The sequence below is a fragment of the Hemicordylus capensis genome, chromosome 1, assembly GCF_027244095.1.
Source record: "Hemicordylus capensis ecotype Gifberg chromosome 1, rHemCap1.1.pri, whole genome shotgun sequence".
Classification (NCBI taxonomy): domain Eukaryota; kingdom Metazoa; phylum Chordata; class Lepidosauria; order Squamata; family Cordylidae; genus Hemicordylus; species Hemicordylus capensis.
In genome coordinates, this window is record NC_069657.1 from 56,415,143 (window position 1) to 56,432,746 (window position 17,604).

The 17,604-nt window shown below is 40.8% G+C and overlaps 1 protein-coding gene across 14 annotated transcripts in view; it reads right to left on the reverse strand.

Moving 5' to 3' along the window:
• The window catches only part of NPAS3 (neuronal PAS domain protein 3), a 1,129,936-nt gene that overhangs the window by 776,750 nt on the left and 335,582 nt on the right, over positions 1 to 17,604 (reverse strand). Inside the window, exon 1 of one of the 14 annotated variants that reach the window (XM_053282879.1) lies at positions 2,795 to 2,830. The exons of the other annotated variants lie outside the window; for them this stretch is intronic. The gene's annotated coding sequence lies outside the window, so the exon portion shown is untranslated. Of the gene's footprint in view, positions 1 to 2,794; positions 2,831 to 17,604 lie in introns of those variants that run through there. 14 annotated transcript variants of the gene reach the window in all.

Below are 17,604 nucleotides of genomic sequence, written 5' to 3' on the forward strand. Positions count from 1 at the left end.
TCCTTTTCCCTTCCCAATTCCCCCTTCCCTTTTGTGTGTCTCTGTGTGTGTCTGTGTGCATGCACATGTAAATTGTCAAGCTAGGCTGGAAGGTTTTATTAGTTCTAGAGAGATTTCCCATGGAGAACCAGAGCCCAAGGAAGACAACCTCTAGCGGAATCTACCAGACAAGGACATCCATTGAGTGTCCCAATTAATTACAGGGACTTTGCTCACGCAGTCCCCTTTACTCCTTCCCTTCTCTGCCACTTGACCCTAGCAACTTCAAAGTCCAACCACCACCTGCGCCCACTCCCCCATCTCTGGTGGCCTCCAAGAGCACAGGCCCCAGATTCTCCTTTTGCTGAGAGCTGACAGCCACTCTCTTCCATAGTCAGGGAAGCTGTTCTTTTTCGCTAGTCGATTTCCTCAGTTTGGTGTCCCTCTGCTTTCTAAACTGTTCTGAATCACTCTCTCCCCTGTCCCCGCTCTCTGTTTCTCTTGGTGCCAGATCTCCGATTGAATATCTCTCCCTTTCTTACTCAGAGTGGTTCAGGCTTGTCCCCTCTCATCTCCTGGTTCTCCTGACTGGGCCCTCCTTCTTCCTCTACCCAAACTCTTTCAGGTTTCCTATCCTTTCCACTCCATCACCTGCTGGCACTCCTGATTGCCTCCTCTGCCTAACCTCACCCAAGTTCACCCAGGTGCTTTTCCTTCCCCTTCCCAATCTGTTGCCAGGCCTCCTAGCTGGACCCTCCTTCCTTCTCCATCCAAACTTGCTCAAGACCTGCAACTGCCCTTTCCTCATCTGTGTGCTGTTCCTCTAGACCAGCTCTGCTTTTCTCTGCTACCCTAACTCTTTCAAGGTTTTCTCTTGCCATCTGCTGGATGTCTCACCAGTTTCTCTCTCCCTTCTTCCTCAGGCTTTCTTGGGGTCCTCGCCTCTCTTGCCCTCTATACTTGCATGGGAGCTATTACCAGCTTTTCTCTATACTTGCATGGGAGCTTCTCTCTATACTTGCATGGGAGCTATTACCAGCTTCTCTCTCCCCCACAAACTAACCACTAGAGCAGGTCCTCATTTGCATCATCACCAATCATACCTCCAGAAATGCACTCTGAGAAAATGAATATTATAGGATAAAATATGCCACCACTGAATTGTAATGCCAAGCTTGTGACAAGACAATGACAATGACCTGCCCAGAAACTAACAGCCTTTTCTTCACAGAGCTCTTTTGAATACCTGCAATTAATAAATTATTATTCATTATATAGCTTTCTAAAAAATGCATAATCTAATCTTAAAATACTGCAGTTTCTTTAAAGTGTGCTCTCTAAAGTGTCAAAAAATGTCACAAATCTGTGGAAGATTCTCTGCTTGGTTGTAAATCAAAAGGTTTTAAATGCTTATCAACCAATAGGATTGTAGCTTTCCTTAGAAAGCCACTGAAGTGTAAATAGAAGTGTTGATCAAAATCCATGAAGAGTCATTGGTGATTTAAATCATCTTGATTTAAATCAATCCACCATGCCACAGACCCTTTGGGGCTGACTTTGATTAGTAACCATTGTTTCTTTGTGGGAAGGTTGAAAGAAAAAACTGAGACACAGCAAAATAACGCAGAACTAAACACAAGTTAGTTTCTTAACACTGAGATTTTGTGAAATAAACCTATCTGAGAATGAAATATATATATATTAGAATTCAAGGCATTGACAGTATTGGAAGACTTTATTCTGCTTTCTTCCAATCCAATAACACAACTTTAGTAAAAACACAACCTATTATAAAATTCTTGAAGGACTAGAAAATTACTGCTCTATATCAGACCATTCACCACCATTTACTAATTCATGCGTTTAAAAATTTGATTAATATTTAGATTGCAAACCTTCAGGCAGTACCATTTGGACTTGTCTAACTGTAAAGCACTTAGTCGTAGGTGTTATATAAATTAATTAGTAAATTAATAACAATACAATTCTGATTAATAATATATGCATCAGCATCTGCTTAGTACATTAATATGAAAAGCATAGCATAATTAGTGCAAAATTCAGCATACAGGCTAGTCTCTGGGAAAACTAGAGACCACATTATTAATGTTCTAAGAACATTGCAATGGTGCCAGTATATTTCGAAGCAACATACAAAGTGCTTCTAATTAGCTATAAAGCCTTAAACAGCTTAGGCCCAAGGTACTTCTGGGAGCACCTTCTTCTTCATGAACTCCACTGTTCATCATCTGGGGAGGTCCACCACCTGAAACTGGTGACCTACAAATAGGCCTTCTTGGCTGCTGCCCCTGAGTTTTGGAACACATTTCCTGCAGAGATGTGGGGTCTGACCTCTCTGCTGGTTTTTAAAAAGGACTCTGAAGATATACCTTTTAAATCAGGCATTTGGCAATGATTTTGTTTTAACTGTTGATTTTTTTGGTAAATTGTCTAGATATATTTTGATTGGAAGGAATAGAAATGTAATGAATACAACAAATAAAACTAGTGGGCCTGGGCGCAGAGTATATGAGCCTCTAGTTGGGCCCAGCCATACCCCACCCCACCATGCCGGCATGCCTGAGTTTCTGCCTGGCCGACCGGCCGCTCCCCCCGCCACCATCCCCGCGGCACAGGCCATCCTGCCGCTGCTGGCCAGGCTAGGCTGGCCCGCCGCCAATTCCTACATGTGGCTGGGCCAGGGCACGCCTCTGCCACCATCTCACCCCAACAGGCAGGCCAGGACCAGGCCGTCCTGCTGCCACCTCCCACCTCCTCCTCCCAGCCGGAGGGGTTTCGCCCGCCATCTGCCTACCTCTTCTAGCTGGTGGGGCTTTGCCCGCTGGCCCTCCGCCTCCTGACCACCGCCATTATTTATCTGCGCTTCAATGCTGGAACTCTCATGCACTCTAGAGTATCTGTGCACACTCTAGAGTATCTTGATTGCTCCCCTCACCCCTTGCCACAGCCCCCCTCACCTCAGAGATCTCCCCACCCTCACATGAGCTGCACACCTGCTCCTGCTCCTCCATCCCGTTGCTTCCATCCCCCTCACTCCTCTTGGTCGTGGTTGCGGCATTGCTCCCACCTATTGGCCAAGCTGTAGCCCGAGAGACCTCCCCACCCTCCCTGCCTCCCTTTGACAATAGCCTTGGTAGCCCCAAACAGCAGCAGTGGTTAACTGGGTCCTTCCTTGCTGCCAGTGCTTCCATGGCCATTCATTTCCCTCAGGCTGCTGACAGAACATCTTCCAACCAGTACCAGTTGCATTCCAACTGACCTTAACCATCACAGGCTCCTCCTCCCTATCTGCATATAGAATCCCCACTGCCCAATCACCATGGTGCTTCTGCTCTCACAGGCTCCTTCTCCCTATCTGCATACGGAATCCCCACTGCCCATTTAGGTGGCTTGCCACATCCCCACGCATCCCCCTGGTCCATCTACAGGAATTAATAATATAGATCATTATAACTATGCCCAATAGCATTCTATTCCTGTTTTCTACCTGACATATATTATTAAATTAAAATTCCATTTGGGATTTTTAAAAATGCCCAATTCATCATACCATGCTTCATTAGAGCAGAATAAAAAATGCATTCCACCAAGGGTTTTTGTAACTGTGGGTGGTGATGAAAGCCTGTTGCAGTGATTGGCCAAGCTGCTCTGAGAATAACTTTAGGGACAGGGTAGACAGAAGAGTTTTGGATAACAGCTGTTCAGATCCTATAGAAGAAAGTGGATCAACAAAAATTTTAAGGACCCTCTCGACTGGGACTCTGTGGACATCTCAGAGGAAGACCTCCACATTCCTAAGTCTCACAGTCCAATGTGAGACAAGGTTCCCCGGAGGAGGACCATATATTCCAGGAACCCAGGACACAGTCTCCACTGTGGAATCACCTGCACCACCCACAGATCACAGAAGCACTTGTGGTGTCAACCCTGGATTCAGTTGCAAGTGTGATGGCAGAGTGCTTGCCTGCCTGCTCACCAACTGACAACAAAAAGGTCTGTCTCATGAGGCAGAGGTAGACACCAGGTTTTGGAGAGATGATTTGCTGGAACCTAATAGAGACAGTTGCTCTCTCACTGCTAAATATAAGGAAAAACACTACTTTAAAAGATGCCTCTTTGCTCAGAAATAGCAAGTTTTATTAGAAAATTCAGTAAACCATCTCCCTCATCAGGGCCCTGTGAGACAGTTGACTTATACTGAGTGTGTATTTTCGAGGCTGGGAACTAGGGATAGATTAGGGATTCTATTGGTGTACTGTCCACTCCGCTGCATAACCAACTCCCTAACTGAGCTGACGGAGTTGGTCTTGGAGTTGGTGTTGGAGTCACCCAGGCTTTTAGTGCTGGGGGAATTCAATATCCACTTTGAGGCTGACTTGTATGGTGTGGCTAAGGAGTTCATAGCAGCCATGACAACTATGGGCCCAATTAGTTTCAGGATCAGCTCATGTTGCGGGCCATACACTCGATTTGGTTTCTTGTTTGGATCAGGGGGGTGTTCTGTGGGTGGGGGATCCTGTGGTTTCCCCATTGTCATGGATGGATCACCACCTGGTTAAGGTTGGTTTCATGGCCAGAACCTAACCCTGCAGGGGTGGTGGACCTATTAAGATGATCCGCCCGAGAAGTTCGCTGGATCCAATAGGATTCCAAAAAGTCTTGGAGGGTTTCAGTGTTGGTGCCAGTAATTGTGTTGATGCCCTGATAGGAAACTGGAATGGCGAACTCACCAGGGCAGTACATACAATCAATCCTAAGCGTCCCTTCTAACCTACTTTAAAAGTGGCCGCTTGGTATACAGAGGGTTGCGTGGTCTGAAGCAGCAAGGCAGGCAACTGGAATGCAAGTAGAGGAGAACTTGGCTCGAATTTGACAGGACACAGCATAGAGCCCATTGGAAGGATTATGCAGAAGCGGTGTGTGCAACAAAAACTAATTTTGGTCTGTGCGCATTACTTCTGCTGGTTCACGTTCAGCAGAGTTGTCCCAAGTTGTGAGAGGCTTGAGTCAGGCTCCCTCCAATTTAAACCAATCTCCAGGGACTATATTCTGCTGTAAGGCCGAATTCTTTGCAGACAAGATCTCTTGTATTTGGTCCAACTTGGAGTCGACTGTTTTTACAAGGTCTATTAAGGTAGCGTCCAGCAATCCCTTTTGCAGTATTAGACTGGATCAGTTTCAATCTGTAATGCCTGTGGACAAGCTGCTTGGGGAGGTGTAGCCTACCGCTTGTTCTCTGGATCCTTGCCCGACTTGGCTAGTTCTATCTAGCAGGGAAAAAGTTGGAGTGGCCTTGTTAATATTGTTAACTCATCACTGAGGGAGGGTAGGATGCCTCCTTGTTTGAATGAGGCAATGATTAGACCACTTCTTAAGATGGCCATTTCATGATGATAATGATGATGATGAGGAGGAGGAGGAGGAGGAAGAGGAGAAATAGATTTGGACCCTACACCAAATCTCCTGATGACCTCACCCAGTGGTTTCATGTAGATGTTAAAAAGCACTGGTGACAGAATGGAGCACCGAGGGACTTCATATAACAGCTCCTGTTTTGAGGAGCAACCATCACCAAGTTCCACCATCTGGAATCTGTCTGAGAGGTAGGAGTAAAACTACTGTAAAGCAGTGCTTCCTATACCCAACCCCCTCAGGCAATTGAGAAGGATACCATAGTCAATGGTATTGAATGCCACCGAGAGATCCAAAAGAACCAACAGAGTCACGCTCCTTCTGTCAATTCCCTGGTAATGGTCATCCATCAGGCTGACCAAGGCAGACTCAAACCCATAGCGTGCTCGAAAGCCAGTTTGAAATTGGTCTAGATAACTGGTTTCCTCCAAAACTGCCTGGAGCTGGTTAGCCACCACTCTCTCAATCTTGCCAATCATGGGAGATTGGAGACTGGCCTATAACTATCCATCACTGAGGGGCCCAGGGAAGGCTTCTTAAAGGAGCGGTTCAAACAAAAAGGCACCCTACCCACCCTCAGCAATGCATTTATGATATTAACTAGGCCACCTCCAACAATCTCCCTAGTAGACAGAAGCAGCCAAGTCAGACAAGAATCCAGAGAACAAGTGGTAGGCTGCACCTCCGCAAGCAGCTTGTCCACATCCTCAGGCATTACAGATTGAAACTGAGCCAACCTAATACTGCAAGAAGGATTGCTGGAAACCTCCTCTATAGACCTTGCAGAAATAGTGGAGTCCAAGTCAGGCCTAATACAGGATATCTTGTTCACAAAGAACCCATTAAAAGCATCACAGCATAATGACCCCAGGAACTGATTTGAACTCGAAGGAGAAGAGGCTAAACTCTTCACAACCTGGGATAGCTCTGCTGAGCACAAACCTGAAGTCGCTATGCATGCAGACCAAAATCTCTTTTTCGCTGCATGCACCGCTATCACATAAGTCTTCAAATGGGTCACATGATGCATCCTGTCAGATTCGAACTGAGTTCTCCTCCACTTTGGTTCTAGTCGCCTACTCAACCTCTTCAGCCCCTGCAACACCTCAGTATACCAAGGGGCCATTTTTGAAGCAGGTCGGAAGGAACGCTTAGGAGCAATCATGTCTACTGTCCTGTTGAGTTCCCTGTTCCAGGTTCCCACCAGGGCAACGACAGAATCACTGTCCATACCAACATCAAAATCTTCCGAGGCCTTTTAAAATCCTACTGGGTCCAGCAGCCGTTTTGGATGGACCATCCTAATAGGTCCACCACCCTTGCAGGTTATATGATTCAGGCTCATTTGTATTATTTTCTCAAAGGCTGTATAGGCTCTATTTAAGGAATGGTGGCATATAAATTTAAAAAATAAAATAAAATATTGATTTTATCTGTATTGGGGTGCTGGAAGTATAGAGTTGTTTATAAGAATGGCTACATTCTTTTAAGGTACTCTCTGGGTTGGTGATTTGTTTGGAAGCGATTGTGGTAATTAACATTACTGACCTGGCTTGCTCTTTCTTTCTTTCTTTCTTCTTTTTGTAAGTTTATTTGCTAATATTACTGACCTTGGCTCCTTTTTTGTGGTAGGATTGTCTGAGAAACATGAGTTTCTCTGATTCAGTCCCACAAGTCTTCTTCCACATTCAACTCATTCTACACAAGCTTAAGTACTCTTACATTTATATATTACTGCAATTTATTGTACTGCCTTTTCATCAGCGGCACCTGATCTGTAGAATAGCTTTCCCAGTGAGGCTCTCCTGGCACCATCATTATGCTCTTTTAGTCACAAAGTCTTTTAGTCTTTTAGTCACAAAGTGAAGACATTTTTGTACACTTAGGCTTTTTAAAAAATACATTTATTTCATATCAAAAATATTTACAAAAGTCACAAGAGAAATGTTATTTCATACTTTAAGAACAAAGAAAGAAAAACAGCAGCATAAAGACAAGGGCTAGAAAACAATTATTGAAGGGAACTAATCAAAATTACATAAAAGATAGACCAAATATCAACCACCAAATATCAATTCAAAAAACACTTCAGGAGTCATCATAGAGCAAGTTGGATCTCCTGGGATAGCAAGTTCCATATGGTGGTGGAACAGATACAAAGGCCTCTCCGCGGTTAAAGAAGGGGGGGAAAGAAACGGAAGATATCATTTTTGCAGCTCAGGAACAATCACTATGAACAAATGTTATAAAAGCAAAAATGGATAAGACAGAAAGTGTCGGTTATGTAAGAAAGCAGATGAGATGGATGAGCACCTTGTATGTAGTTGTAAGAAAATTGCGCAGACTGATTATAAGGAAAAACACAATAAAGTTGCGGCGATGATCCACTGGAACCTTTGTAAGAATTACAAATTGCCAGCAAGCAAGAAGTGGTGGAATCATCCAATTGAGAATGTCACAGAAAATGAGGAGGCAAAAATCCTTTGGGGTTTTCGAATACAAACTGGTAGGCATTTAACGCATAATATGCCAGATCTGACAGTCATCAAGAAGAATCGGGTTCTGATAATTGATATTGCAATCCCAGGGGATAGACGAGTTGGCAAAAATCAACTGGAGAAAATAACTAAATACAAGGACCTTCAGACTGAAATTGAGCGGCTCTGGAAAAAGAAACAGTAGTGGTGCCAATAGTTGTTGGTGCCCGTGGTGCAGTACCAAAAGAACTTGAACACCATCTTGACACCTTGGGCATTGATAAAATTACAACACATCAGCTACAGAAGGCCACATTTCTCGGGACAGCATGAATCGTAAAGATACAACTCTATCTTTAATTTTTCTTTAGTTATCCTAGACCCTTGGAAAGGGCCCGATAATTAAAGTACCAAATCCAATATCATCTGGTAGACTGTGTGTAATAACAATAATAATAATAATAATAGGAGTTTGTGCAAACAAGAAGTAATAATAATAATAATAATAATAATAATATACTCAAAGATATATAACTCAAAGATATATAACAAAAGCAGAAGGAATAGAACTGCCCAAGGGAAGCAACATCTAGAACCTGGAAGAGAGAGAAATTACAAATACTTGGGCATTCTCCAGGCTGATAACATTGCACACACTGAAGTTAAAAGAAAAATTGGAAGTGAATACATCAGGAGAGATAGAAAAATCATAAAGTCCAAACGCAATGGCGGGAACACCATACAAGCCATAAACACCTGGGCTACACCTATTATCAGATACACTGCAGGAATAATAGACTGGACCCAGGCAGAGCTAGAGACACTGGATCGTAAGACCAGGAAAATCATGACCATCAATCATGCTCTGCACCCCCGCAGTGATGTAGATAGGCTATACCTCCCTCACAGCTCAGGTGGAAGAGGAATGCTGCAAGTCCATCAAACAGTAGAGAAGGAAAAAAGAGGCCTTGAAGAATATATAGTGAAGAAGATGCACTTCAAATGGTCAATAACGAGAAACTATTAAACACCAATGAAACAAAGCAGGCCTACAAGAAATAACAAGTCAAGAACCACCATATGGAAAAATAAGCCACTGCATGGCCAATATTTGCACAATATAACCGAAAAATCAAACATCAACAAGACCTGGGAGTGGCTTAAGAATGGCAACTTGAAGAAAGAAACAGAGGGTTTAATATTGGCTGCACAAGAACAGGCACTAAGAACAAATGCAATAAGAGTAAAAGTCAAAAAATCAACAACAGCAAGTGCCGCCTTTGTAAAGAAGCAGATGGACAGTGGACCACCTAATCAGCTGTGTAAAAAGATCGTACAGACTGACTACAAACAAAGGCATGACAAGGTAACAGGGATGATACACTGGAACATCTGCAAAAAAGACAAGCTACCTGTAGCCAAAGATTGGTGGGACCATAAAATTGAAAAAGTGGTTGAAAATGAAGATGCAAAAATACTATGGGACTTCTGACTACAAACAGACAAAAATCTGCCATACAATACCTGTAGTCGAGAAGAAGAAAAAACAAGTTAAAATAATCGACAAAAGAAATAGAAAAAATCACAAAATACAAAGATCTACAAATTGAAATTGAAAGGCTGTGGCAGAAAAAGACCAAAATAATCCCACTGGTAATTGGCACCCTAGGTGCAATTCCAAAACAGCTTGGCGAGCACCTCAACACCATAGGGGCCACAGAAATCACCATCAGCCAATTACAAAAAGCAACTTTACTGGGAACTGCCTATATTCTGCAACAATATCTATAACAACAACAGTATTGATAATAAAATTCAACCATCCCAGGTCCTTGGGAAGAACTTGATATCTGGATAGAACAAATCAGTCAATAACATCTGTCTGACTGTGTAAACAAGAAATAATAATAAAGGACTCGATGTCTGGATAAAACAAACCAGTCAATAACACCTGTCTGACTGTGTAAATAAACAAACAAAATAATAATAATAATAATAATAATAATAATAATAATAATAATAATAATAATAAACAACTTTATTTGTTAGCCGCCCCATAACAAATTGTTCTCTACTACAAATTATAGTAAATAGATGGGTAAATTCAGGAGCTGGTAGTCCTTTATTTATCATGGTCCCAAACTATTGAGGCCTTAAAAGTAATGTAAAACACTTTTAATTGTGCCCATAAATGAACAAAGACCGAGCCAACGGAGCTGATAAAAAAAGATGAGCACATGTGTCAAAAAACTAACTCGGGTTATGGTCTTACTGTAGCATTTTGGACTACTGATGTTTCTGATGGCTTGTTGAAGGCAGTTTCACATAAAGCACACCAATAATCCAATTTCAGTTTAATTAAAGCATATGTGATCGTGGTCAGATAAGGGTGTACAAAAAATTGGAAAACCTGGTTTGGTTCTAGTAGAACCGGAATTGAACAGAACCAGATATGGTTTGGTTCTGTGCACACTAGAGCTGAGCCCGGTGCAGCTCGAGTCCCAACTGATTCAGGCCTGGCGCACAGGGGAGGGAACACAATATTTTTTAACCAAAATAAAAATAAAAATGGTGGACTTACTGCCATTGTGGGGTTTAAGGGCCTGCTGCTGTGGCCATGGGTGGAGGATCTCCTGAGGTTCCTCCTCCCCTGCCTAAACAGGCCATTTGAGACCGGGAAAGGCCAGCAGGGGAAGGGCAACCTCAGGAGACATCCGCCTCAACAGCACCCCCCCCCAAAGCCCTGCAATGGCGGTAACCCCGTCATTTTTGTTGTTGTTGTTCAAAAACAAAACAAAACCTGAAACAGCCCCAGACCGGCCCAGTGGTAGGCTTGATCTACAACCAAACTGGGCCCAGTCCAGCTCAAGGGTGAGCCCTTGAGCCAGGCCAATTTGAGTATGAGCCAGCTTGACCTTGAGCTGGCTCATATATCTATATGGTCAAATTCGTTAATGCACTAACTTAGTATGAGCAAAGTACATGTTAACACAAAAATGGTTCTTTTATATCTACTGTGAAAGCTAAAATATGACATAGAAAAATATGTGGCTACTTTAAATGTAGTTAAACAAATCTATCGTGAAACAGACATATTAGTCACTCTACTGTCTACTAAGAAAACACAGTTGACAATGAGGATTCACAGATATTTTCATCATCTGTACAATCACAACTGATCTCAGAGCACAAATTTTTGTTAGTTACGTTCTTAAGGTTTTTCCTTAGCAAGTCATTTATACACATAAGATGGGAGAAGAAAGGAAGATGATAATATGGATTTTAAAGCTCAACATGTCAACTACTGAAGTATGTTAGCATGTCATTAATCCATCTAGGAAGCGGGGGTGGGGGTGGGGAGCCAGCACCACTAAATAACCTGAGGATTAGACTATCACTGCAACCCTTGAATCTCCATCAGCCTAAAGTAACAGGCTAAGATAGCACTGCCAGGCACATTTATTTGGGAGGAAGTGCTACTGATCTCAATGGGACTTGCTTCTGACTAAACATGCATAGGATTGAGCTGCATGACAACAATCCTAAACACACTTACTAGAAAGTAAGCCCCCAAAATGCAGTGGGATTCCATTGGAAACAAACATTTTTCCGGATTTCAAATAGTGATTTTATTTTTATTTTTTAAATAGATACTCCTAAAAAATGAGTGGATCTAAAGCAGTCTGTTACACAGAAAGAATTTTGGTTTCCAGCGTTAATCTATATAAAAGTAATATATATTTAGTTTGCCTGCAGCTTGCTCACAAACAACAAGTTAGTATCTTAAGGCATTCCTGAAGGCATATTGGTCAGAAGCTACTAAGGAAAGTAAGCATTTTTTCATCACACTGAATAATTAGAATGGGATTTATCCACCACATAAAGGAACTGTATTTCAAAGTGAAACTGATCCAATCAATAATTCTGTTTTAATTCCATCCCAAGATTCACACAGCTTGTTGAAAACACACCCTGGCACATTCAAATTCAAATCTAGTTAAAGGTTATTGTGCAGCTAATAGTACATAAAAGGTACTCATGGCATTACTTTGGCTATTCTTGTATATCAGGGTTAGGCCAAAGGAAAAAAGGGTAAATGAAGATACCATCAAAAAGAGCGATTATACCTGATGGGCTCCACACAAGACAGATGAAATATGAGCTTCAGTATTCAAAATAGAAAGGATACAATCTTATGTCTGGTTAACTTACAGGAAATGGTTGCAGAGACAATTTTACACTAACTACAGTGATTTAAGCAATTTTTAAAAATAATACCAGTCAATTTCTCTCCATTATTCTCCGCTGGCAGAAAATAAAACATTTTTCTTTGAAATGATTGCCTTTGGTTTTGTTAAATCATGCAGTCTGACAACATGTGGTCACCATTTCCACATGATCTTTTTGCTTCTCTGAAAAAGAATGTATTTGCAGTCTGATCCCTGATATAAATATGTAATATAGCTCCAGTTAAAGCGACCGTTATTACTGTACGTCAAAAAAAAGAAAGGAATTGCTCTACTGTAATAAAAAGTAAAAATTCACAACAACACTCAAATTCTTAATGTATACGATATATCATTAATATGGGGGAGGGGGGGAAAGGATGCTAATTACTACCCCTAACAATGATTAATATGCATATATTTGATGCTTGTACTCATTCTAGTGCATTCTCAATGAGATACAGAAAGCAAAGTCCTGATGTGATACATCTAGCCAGTGCAATGTGCTTGCACTAGGGCGTCCTGTCTGTTGAAACACAACTTTGTTCTAGGCCTCAACTAAATGTTTCACGTTGTTTCTTGGCCATAACTTGTTTTGCCATACACCCTCCCACTAATTTGCTCCAGTTTCATTATTAATAATAATAATAATTATTATTATTATTTCTTGTTTACACAGTCAGACAGGTGTTATTGACTGGTTTGTTTTATCCAGACATCGAGTCCTTCCCAAGGACCTGGGATGGCTGAATTTTATTGTCAGTTGTTATAGATATCGTCGCCAAATATAGGCTGTTCCCAGTAAAGCTGCTTTTTGTAATTGGCTGATGGTGATTTCTGTGGCCCCTATGGTGTTGAGGTGCTCTTCAAGGTCTTTTGGAACTGCACCCAGGGCGCCAATTACCACTGGGATTATTTGGGTCTTTTTCTGCCACAGCCTTTCAATTTCAATTTGTAGATCTTTGTATTTGGTGATTTTTTTCTATTTCTTTTTCTTCTATTCTGCTATCCCCTGGTATTGCTACAGTATGTTGATTATTTTAACTTGTTTTTCTTTCTTCTCGACTACAGTTATATCTAGTGTATTGTGTGGCAGATGTTTGTCTGTTTGTAGTCGGAAGTCCCATAATATCTTTACATCTTCATTTTCGACCACTTTTTCAATTTTATGGTCCCACCAATTCTTGGCTACAGGTAGCTTGTATTTTTTGCAGATGTTCCGGTGTACCATCCCTGCTACCTTGTCATGCCTTTGTTTGTAGTCAGTCTGTGCGATCTTTTTACAACAGCTGATTAGGTGGTCCACTGTTTCATCTGCTTCTTTACAAAGGCGGCACTTGCTGTTTGTTGTGGATTTTTCTACTTTTGCTCTTATTGCATTTGTTCTTAGTGCCTGTTCTTGCGCAGCCAGTATTAAACCCTCTGTTTCTTTCCTCAAGCAACCATTCTTAAGCCATTGCCATGTCTTGGTGATGTCTGATTTTCCACTTATATTGTGCAAATATTGACCATGCAGGGGCTTATTTTTCCATTTTTCTGCTCAGTTCTTGACTTGTTCTTTCTTGTAGGCCTGCTTTGTTTCATTGGTGTTGAATAGTTTTGTAATATTGACCATTTTAAGTGCATATTATGATGATGATTATTTATTGATTGATTTATTTACACACAGTCAGACAGGTGTTATTGACTGGTTTGTTTTATCCAGACATCAAGTCCTTCCCAAGGACCTGGGATGGCTGAATTTTATTGTCAATGAACTGTAATAATAAATATTATTATTATTCAATTTCTATACTGCCCATCCAAAAATGGCTCAGGGCAGTTTACACAGAGAAATAATAAATGAATAAGATGGATCCCTGTCCCCAAAGGGCTCACAATCTAAAAAGAAACATGATAGACACCAGCCACAGTCACTGGAGGTACTGTGCTGAGGGTGGATAGGGCCAGTTACTCTCCCCCTGCTCAATAAAGAGAATCACCACGTCAAAAGGTGCCTCTTTGCCAAGTTAGCAGGGGTGATGCTAACTGTTATTATGATGTTCTTGCTTACCCTGATGTTCTTGCTTACCCTGGCTGGGTTCACACAAGTCACAAGAATCCTGGTTTAAAAGTTAGTCAGGATTAGTGATTAACTAATCCAGATGCCATACTGGCTGGAAAATCCCACAGAGCCCTCAGGAATCCATTGGAGACCATCAGTTTCTGGGGGCAGTCTCTGGGGACCATTTTAATAGGTCCTCCATCCTTGCAGAATCTAGTAAAGGGTATAGCAAAAAAACCAAACCCTTCACTAAAGGGTGTAAATAAATTTACTATGAATAAAAAACTTTATTCATAGCATAATGTGTAACAAAAACCAGACTACCCCATATTTAATTCCACCAACTGATGCCCACCCATCGGACTTCTGTGGACTTCTGAGAAGCCCAGTGGATTTTTGACTGTTTGCACCCAGAATTTCAGGTCAATCCAGAAATTCAATCCTAGTTATCTATTGTGGTTAAATGCTGATTAACTGGCATGGTTAGACCAAGACTGCCCTGAAATTCTCGGCTCACACAATCAGTCCAGCTAGGCTCATTAAACTGATTAACTTTTTAAACTAGGAACCCAGCTACTATAAATTTAAGCAGACACATTTAGACAAAAATTCATGTGGTTTGTCCCTTCCGTTGGATACATACAGCTGCTTTAAAAGTGCATTTTATAAATATAAAATCTTTATTTATATTTCCTCAAGACTCCTACTCATGATTAGGGCATGAACTATATGTAAATTACTTATGACAGCAGAAAAGTGCTACCTTAAATCTGAGCATGCCTTAATCAGAGCAAATCTAAATGACTGATTTGACCAGAAAATCCTAAAATGCAAAAGTTAGGTTTAGGGTTTAAAATTTGTTTTGGTTTCTACTCATCCTTTTGCTGAAATCAGCCGTCTCCTTTCCAGCATTCTGAATTACCTTCTGATTGCAACCATCTTGACATAGACCTAGGCAATTCTCAACAGCTTCTCAGTTCACATTGTAGCTTTTAAAATATCTACTAGTGGTTTAGGGGGAAAAGAGATGAAAGCCCAGCTCCTAATTACTACAGATCTCATAAGTGGTGTTAACACCTGTAAGAAGCAACTTAACCCAGTAGATTTCCTTCTCTAAGCAAAGTATATTTAAATTTAATTATTTAGCTTTTCATATTTGAACTCTGACCAGTTCAACAGTCCTTAAATCTACATAATGTAATCTTGTGGACCATCTCAAATAATCTACTTTCTACATTATGGTGATTTCCTGATTGGACAATCTGTCAGGGTTTTTTCTCACTTTTGTTCCATCAAGATGAAGAAAAAACCCCAGAAAACATGAGTCAGTTCAAATGTTATAAAATTTGGGGGCAAGGGGAAATCAGTACTTATGGTGCATTCAGAATTCACCCTGGTTCATTAATCTCATCACAGGAGAGATCTGTGATCCAATTTTGCACATTACAGTTGAAACAAAGAAATCTGGAGTGCTTATTTTTAACATATGAACTCTTAGTGGCTTGCTTCAGATGTCATGGCTCAAGCATACTTTAACCATTTGGAACATGCTGCAGGATCGTAGGCTTCTTCCTCTTTTTGTGCACGTCTATTCCCTTCTTCATTTTCTGGTTCTCAGAAACCATAGTTTGCTGTAACTTCTGAACCGGACAAACTATGGTAACCGCTAACTATAGTTCACCTAAAAAAACCAAAACCTGTTTCTGATTTGTTAGCAATAATGCTAGTCCAATTCCCCTTGGCATGATATTTGCAAATTATTTTAACAAACATAAAAGCTCAATTGTGTTCTTTCCATAGTTCTTTCCAGTTCACAATGCTGGTGCTGGTGCATTTTCACAGATGAAAATGCTGTATGCATGTGCATTATCTTATTACCATGTAGGAAATATAATTTTGTTTCACCTGCCCTGCACCCACCCACAGCAGCTGTCATGGTAGAGAGCCACATGGAAATTCACTCACTCCCCTGCAAAAAAAAAAAGAAGGAAGGGGTTATATCTGGCTGAGACACAACTACCACATAAAAAAGCTTGCTGAAAGAAATTGAAAACATCAACCCAAGCAGGAAGATATTTACATTTACATTTTATAGCCCGCTCTTCCTCCAAGGAGCCCAGAGCAGTGTACTACATATTTAAGTTTCTCCTCACAACAAACCTGTGAAGTAGATTAGGTTGAGATAGAAGTGACTGGCCCAGAGTCACCCAGCAAGTATTTGGCTGAATAGGGATTTGGACTCGGGTCTCCCCGGTCCTAGTCCGGCACTCTAACCACTACACCACACTGGCTCTTTTGGATAGTAATCCAAAAGGCTACTTCCTAACTGAACAAGTCACTAGTTCACAGCAATCAACTAAAATGTCATCCAGAATAAGCAGTTAATATTTAAGAAAAATACCTTCTATAGATGTACAGTGTACCTGTAAAGCAACTTTACTGAACACAGACCACAGGTACTCAAAAGCTCATCTAAAATATTGAGTAGATATAATTTGAAGGAGAATACTTTCACCGTAAAACAGCCAAATGTTATATGCTGAACAAATTCATATACGAAACCAGGCAATTACAAATAGTGATGACATCGCTAATGAGCAGTAATAATAATTTAACTAATTTGGACATCATGGCAAACTATGGATAATGTAAACAAGAAAGTGAAGAAGTGCACTGGCATGCACTAGGCAGGAAGCAGCAAGCAGCAAGCAGCAGCATATTCTGAGCATCTGACTGGGCCTGTGTGCACATAATATTATTATTTATAATATTTTATTTAGTTTGAATTTTTCTATACTCCTCAATAAAAACATCTCTGATCACGTTACATAATACAAAAATTTAAAAACAACGATTATAACATAAAAATAATTAAAAATTTCAACAAAAATTTCTCGGAGCGGTTTAAACAACTACACAACATAAAATAAGAAATTTAAGTTCCACTGAAATCAAAGGGAGACAGTTAATAATTGATTGTGCCTATTATCATGCTTACCAGTGGCACAGAAACAAACAAATATATTGTGAGCAACGCTGATTCTGATTTCGTTATAATAATAATATGCAAGATTTATTCTGTCTGACTATCTAGGAGCAATGCCCTTTGTGTGTATCAGGCCCAGTCCAAAAAAGATCAAACAACACAATGAACTGTTGCAAAATAAATTGGGAATAGGCTTATAGGCTGCAGTACAAACATACATGTTCCAAGTGACCCAGACATCCAGAAGTGAGATACCAAATTCGCAGAAACTTCCAAGAAATTGACAAGGTGCATTATCGTAGCCTATCCTCGGCCTCTAACATGACAGTCATGTAATTTCAGTTTGACTAATAAATGATATAGGTGAAAATAACAAATTTTGTCATCTTCTGTAGTCAGCTGTAAGCACTTAAGATATACATAAATGTGTCATTATTATTATTAATAAGCATCCACTGT